The 7,199-nt window shown below is 38.5% G+C and overlaps 1 pseudogene; it reads left to right on the top strand.

The window, feature by feature from the left end:
* Positions 1-717: 717 nt before the first annotated feature.
* Positions 718-2,070, top strand: LOC122495156 (annotated as a pseudogene).
* Positions 2,071-7,199: the final 5,129 nt, after the last annotated feature.

Below are 7,199 nucleotides of genomic sequence, written 5' to 3'. Positions count from 1 at the left end.
CTCAGAAGTTGAATGTGTATTCTTGTAATTTTTAGATAATCTTATAATTTGTGTATTGTTTTTGCATTTCCACTTAACTTTATTTTTTTAATGTTTATTTATTTTTGAGAGAGAAGGAGAGACAGAGTATGAGCGGGGAAGGGTCAGAGAGAGAGGGAGACACAGAATCTGAAGCAGGCTCCAGGCTCTGATCTGTCAGCACAGAGACCGAGGCAGGGCTCGAACTCACAGACTGCAAGATCATAACCTGAGCTGAAGTCCTAGACTTAACCGACTGAGCCACCCAAGTGCCCCTCCATTTAACTTTATTAATGCATTATAATGGCAGACAGGATGATAATGAATTATAAAGACCCTACAGTAACATTCTTGTTGCCTCCTTTCACATGTTTATTTACAAAGTACACATTTATTTCATACTCATTATGTGTCAACCATATTTTTGACCAAGACAGGCATGCTTCTTATGTTCATGGATTTTATATTTGGGCAGGGGGTCGGAGCATGAAACTAAAGAGACATAACTACAAAGTAATAACGTGAAATTGGGAAATTGGTGTCTGTGGTATGTCATCCAGGTTGAGTTGCCTGTGGAATATGGTCACATCTCCCTTGTCAGAAGAAGAAAAGCCATAGGATCCCTTTACAAGGTCATAGAACTACGAAGAGCCACCAATGAGCCTACTCTTCACTCCAGGCCACTCTGAAGTGCTCACAATGTCTTTTCAGAACAATACCCTAAGAACCACAGGGGAAGTGGCTCTGAAAACCATCTTTGTGGTATAGATTGGGGTTGGGTCTTTTGCCAGTGTCATAACATATCTCCAATCTTGCGTGGACACCAGCGGAGGCTCCCCAACATGATTCTCCCCCACATGGTTATAGCCAATCTCTTGGTTCTTCTTTCCACTGGGACTCCACATGCTATGGCATCTTTTGTCTTAAAGCAACCCCTGTCCACCTTTGGGTGTAAACTTGTCTGTTACACCCGCCAGATGGCTCGCACCACCTCCCTGTGCTCCACCTGGGTCCTGAGCACCTTTCAGTGTGTCCCTCTCTTCCCTAGGAGAGAAGGGAGGATGATGCTCAGAGGAAGAGCCCCCAAGGTCCTTGGTCTTTACTCTTGAATCTGCTGGATTTCCAGTGTCTTAATTAATATCTATGTTCCTGTGAAAATCACTGGTTCACAGGGCACATAAAACTATACCCAAGGCAAATGGTTTTGTTCATCCATAGGTCCTACTACAGGAGTTGTCTTTTTTTTTTAAATGTTTTATTTATTTATTTATTTATTTATTTATTTATTTATTTATTAAAAAATTTTTTTTAAACGTTTATTTATTTTTGAGACAGAGAGAGACAGAGGATGAACAGGGGAGGGGCAGAGAGAGAGGGAGACACAGAATCGGAAGCAGGCTCCAGGCTCTGAGCCATCAGCCCAGAGCCCGACGTGGGGCTCCAACTCACGGACTGCGAGATCATGACCTGAGCTGAAGTCAGAAGCTTAACTGACTGAGCCACCCAGGTGCCCTTAAATGTTTTATTTTTGAGAGAGAGAGAGAGAGAGAGAGAGAGAGAGAGAGAGAGAGAGGCAGGCAGAATCCGAAGCAGGCTACAGAGCCCAACACGGGGCTCCAACTCACCAACTGTGAGATCATGACCTGAGCCGAAGTCAGACACCCAACCGACTGAGCCACCCAGGCGCCCCAGGTTTTTTTATTCTTGTTGTCCGTCTCTGATGCCATCTTTATTGGCCTCATGGTCTGTTCCAGTGGTTCCATGGTGCCACTCCTGCACAGGCATCACCAGAAAATACAGTATATTCATAACTGCAAAGGCTACCGCAAATGCCCACCAGAGACCAGAGCTCCCCACGCCATCAGGATGCTGGTGGCCATCTTTGGTGTCTTCTACATGCTGAATTCTATTCTTGCTTTTGATATCATTACTTTAGTAGGCTCTTACCTATGGTTGATGTATACTTCTCATACTTTGGCTTCATGTTCTCCTACTACTTGTCTCTTACTGCTGATCCTTAGGGATTCTACAGTTCCGCATTTCCACTCTTGAATGTTGAAAATGGCTATTAAGAATCTAAATCTATAGAAGTCAGCTTCAACAATAGCCATGATTATACTGTTCAGTAAAATCATTCCCTGAACACCAGTTACCAGTTTTTTTTAACATAAAATACACAATGATCGTTATATCTTTAATTGAAATATAATTGACACATGATGCAAGTCTAAGATGTGTAACATGTAAATTTGATATATTTACATATCGCAATATGATTACCAAGGTAGCATTAGCTAACACCTCTATCATGTAATTATCATTTCTTCCTTCATAGTGGGAACAATTAAGATCTAATCTCTCAGCAACTTTGAAATTTGTGATACAGGATTGTTGATTATAATCACCATGCTGTGTGTTAGCTCTCCAGGACGTCTTTATCTATGTGTTTTCAGTTTGTACCTGTAAATAACATATCCCTAATTTCCCTACCATCCAGCCTCTGTTAACCACCATTCTATTCTATGTTTTCACAAGTTTGGCTTTTTCAGATTTCACATATAAGTGTCATCATATGGTATTTGTCATTCTCTGTCTGACTTCTCTCACTTAGCATTCATGCCCTTAAGATCCATCTATGTTGTTGAAAATGGCAGGATTCCCTTCTGTATCATGGCTGAGAAATGCTCCATTATGTGTATATGTATCACAACATCTTTATCCATTCATCTGTTGGACACTGAGGTTGTCTCCATGTCTTGTCGATTGTGAATAATGCCGCAATAAACATGGGAGTGCATATCTTTTCAAGTTCCTGTTTTTTATTTCCTTTGGATACACACACACACATACAAACATAAATGCCTATGTATATATACATATATATGTATACACACACACATATATATACACACATACACACACACCCATAATTGTTGGATCATACTGTCATTCTATTTTTAATATCTTGAGGAAACTCCATATTGTTTTTCATAGTTGCTATACCAGTTTACATTCCTACCAATAGTGCACAAGGGTTCCATATTCTCGAAATCCTCAACACTTGCTATCTCTTTTTGATAATAACCATTCTAACAGGTGTGAGGTGACATCTCCTTGTGGGTTTGATTTGTATTACCCTTATGATTAATGATATTAAGCATCCATTCATGTACCGTTGGCCATTTGGATGTCCTCTTTGGGGGAAAAATGTCTATTCAGTTCCTCTGTCCATTTTTTAAATTGGATTTTTAAAAAATTATTGAGATGTAGGAATTATTTATATATTTAGGGTATTAACCTTTTAACCTGTATGGTTTGCAAATAGGATGCCTTTTCATTTTGTTGTTTCTTTTGCTGTGCAGAAGCTTTTAAGTTGGTGGTACCATTTGTTGATTATGCTTTTATTGCTTTTGCTCTTGGAGTCTTATTAAAAAACAAACAAAAAAATATTGATAAGACCAATGTCGAGGAGATTCTCCCCTACATGTTCTTCTGAAAGTTTTATGGCATCAAGTCTTATGTTTAAGTCTTTAAACATAAAGTTAAGTTCATTTTGAGTTGATTTTTGTGATTGGAAAAGGGGTCCAATTTCATTCTTCTGCATGCTTTTACCCAATCTTTCAAAGCCATTTGCTGAAGAGACTATTTCCTCAATGAGTGTTCTTGGCTTCCTTGTCAAATATTGGCTGGCCATATATGTGGGGGGTTATTTTTGGACTCTGTCTCATTGGGCTATGTGGATATTTTTATACTAGTAACGTACATAAAACATTTTTTTAATGTTTATTTATTTTTGAGAGAGAGAGAGCATGAGCAGGGGAGGGGCAGAGAGAGAGGGAGACACAGAATCTGAAGCAGGTTCCAGGTTCTGAGCTGTCAGTACAGAGCCTGATGCGAGGCTTGAACCCACGAACCACAAGATCATGACCATAGCTAAAGTCGGATGCTTAGCCAACTGAGCCACCCACGTGCCCCAGTAATGTACTTTTTAAGTTTCTATAGCTTAGTAGTATATTTTGAAATCAGAAGTGTGATGCCTTTGGCTTTTTTGTTCTCATGATTGCTTTGGTTATTCAAGGTCTTTTGTGGTTCCATACATACTTGAAGAATTTTTTTCTATTTCTGGGAAAATGCCATTAAAAATTTGACAAGGATTTCATTGACTCTATAGATGGCTTTGGGTAGTATGGACACTTTATTAATTTTTCCATGAACACAGGATATATTTCCATTTGTGTATGTCTTCAATTTCTTTTATCAAGGTCTTGTAGTTTTCATTGTATGGATTGCTCACTTCCTAGTTAAATGTATTCCTAAGTATTTTGTTTTTGATGCTGTTGTGAATGGGATAGTTTTCTTTTTCAGAGGTTTCACTCTTAGTGTGTAGAAGTGCAACTGTTTGTTGTTTTCACACCCTGTAACTTTAGTGAATCCATTGATTAGTTCCAACAGTTTTGTTAAGTCTTTAGGATTTTCTATATAGAAGATCATGTCGTCTGCAAATAATGACTGTTTTGCTTCTTCCTTTTCAATTTGGATGCCTTTCTTTCTTTGTCTTGCCTAATTGCTCTAGCTGGGACTATATTAAATAACAGTGGTGAGAGTGGGCACAGTTGTCTTGTTCTTTTTGAAGCATTTTTAGGGGCGCCTGGTGGCTCAGTCAGTTGGGAGTCCGACTTTGGCTCACAGTTCGTGGGTTTGAGCCCTGCATTGAGCTCTGTTCTGACAGCTGGGAGCCTGGAGCCTGCTTTGGAATCTGTGTCTCCCTGTCTTTCTGCCTCTCCCCTGCTCATGTTCTCAGTCTCTCAAAAATAAATAAATGTTAAAAAATAATAAAAATAAATTTTAAAATGTTAATTTATTTTGAGAGAGAGAGAGAGAGAGAGAGCATGCGTGCACGAGCTGGGGGGAAAGGGCAGAGAGAGAGAATCCCAAGCAAGCTCCACTGCCAGCCCAGAGCCTGATACAGGGCTCAACCTCACAAACCGTGAGATGCAGACCTGAGCCAAAAACCAAGAGTTGGACGCTTAACTGTCTGAGCCATCCAGGTGCCCCCAGTTGTCTGGCTCTTGATCTTAGAGGAAAAGCTTTCACTTTTTCGCCATTGAGTATAATGTTAGCTTGGTTTGTTGTATATGGACTTATGTTATGGAATGTTCTTTCTATATCTGATTTGTTGAGGTTTTAGCCATGAAAAGATGTTGTGTTTTCTACAGCAATATGTCTTTGTCCAAGTCCAAGGTCTCTGGGTGCAGCATCAGTGATAGTAATGCTTTTTGATTCCATCTTTTTGGTTTTGACAGAGAAAATTTCTTTATGTAGATGGGGTGTAGGTTACATGAAAGAATTCATTTATAACAAATTTGTAAAAGTTGGTTACATGGTACATTTAAGATCTGAGCATATCATTACATGTAAGTTATACATCAATACAATTTTTATACTAAAAACTAAGATACTTGATATTCACTTTATAACTCATTGCATGTATTTTTACTGTATTTTCATAACATGGAGAAAAATAACTTTATAAAATAACTGTACTCATAGCTTGGAAAGAAAACATTCTCTTCTATTTTAAATAAAAGGGAAAAGCAAAGACCTATCTGTAATGAAATTATGCAGCTGCTACTAAAAATACAACCTTCACATTTATGTCTTATTCATGATGAGAGAGAAAAAATTTCAAGGCTGGGTAATGCCTAAATATATTTAATAGAGTCTTTGCCTTTTTTTAAAACTTCTTTTCTTTACATTTGTATTTATTTTGAGAGACAGAACACACGTGGGGGAGGGTCACAGATAAAAGGAAACACAGAATCTGAAGCAGGCTCCAGGCTCTGAGCTGTCAGCGCAGAGCCCAATGCGGGGCTCAAACTCATAAACCGTGAGATCATGACCTGAGCTGAAGTCAGATGATTAACTGACTGAGCCACCCAGGTGCCCCTAGAGTTTTTGCCTTTAAAAAAGTATTCATATTAAAAATTTCATATTTATTCCAAGTCAAATTACAAGGTCTATGTTAGAGAACATCTCCAAAAAATATTTTCAAATCAACTTACATATTAAAAAGAGATATACAGAAGACAAACTTTTGAAAAAACCCTACATGTACTTTTTAAATTTATTTTTATTTTTATTTTTAAATTACATCCAAATTAGTTAGCATATAGTGCAACAATCATTTCAGGAGTAGATTCCTTAGTGCCCCTTTGCCCATTTAGCCCATCCCACCTCCCACAACCCCTCCAGTAACCCTCAGTTTGTTCTCCATATTTATGAGTCTCTTCTGTTTTGTCCCCCTCCTTGTTTGTATATTTTTGTTTCCTTTCCCTTATGTTCATCTGTTTTGTCTCTTAAAGTCCTCATATGATTGAAGTCATATGATTTTTGTCTTTCTCTCACTAATTTCACTTAGCATAACTCCCTCCAGTTCCATCCATATAGTTGCAAATGGCAAGATTTCATTCTTTTTGATTGCCCAGTAATAGTCCATTGTATATATATACCACATCTTCTTTATCCATTCATCCATTGGTGGACATTTGGGCTCTTTCCATACTTTGGCTATTGTTGATAGTGCTGTTATAAACATGGGGGTGTATGTGTCCCTTCGAAACAGCACACCTGTATCCCTTGGGTTAATACCTAGTAGTGCAATTGCTGGGTGGTAGGGTAGTTCTATTTTTAGTTTTTTGAGGAACCTCCATACTGTTTTCCAGAGTGGCTGCACCAGCTTGCATCCCATTTTTGATTCCATCTTTGTAATTTTTACAGACAGCTGTAAATAAGATATTGAGTCAATTATTGTAATACCTGACCCAGAGGAGAGTTTGTTCTGATTGTTCATTTGCATTTTACACTGAAAATCATTCTTGGAACACTAAAAAGTAGCCCTCTTTATAGCTTTTCCAATTATTCTGTGAGCACTTAATTTCTTTCCAAAGATCTCAAATCAGTGGAGAAAAGAAGGAATTCATTAAAAAAAAAAAAAAAACCAAACAAAACACTTGTTTGCACACCTGAAGAACAATAGGAAAAAGCTGGACCCATCTCCCACACTCTTAACTAGAGCTTGGTGCCCAGGTGATCAGAGGACCTCCTGATCCAAAAGGGGATGCCTATGGAGGGTACCCTGGATCTCCCAGCAGATGGAATTGGAAAAAATTTTAGGGCAGGCC

Source organism: Prionailurus bengalensis, chromosome E2 (assembly GCF_016509475.1).
Source record: "Prionailurus bengalensis isolate Pbe53 chromosome E2, Fcat_Pben_1.1_paternal_pri, whole genome shotgun sequence".
NCBI classification, from domain to species: domain Eukaryota; kingdom Metazoa; phylum Chordata; class Mammalia; order Carnivora; family Felidae; genus Prionailurus; species Prionailurus bengalensis.
The sequence above is the reverse complement of the archived record's forward strand: the minus strand, read 5'-3'. Positions and strand labels throughout refer to the sequence as shown.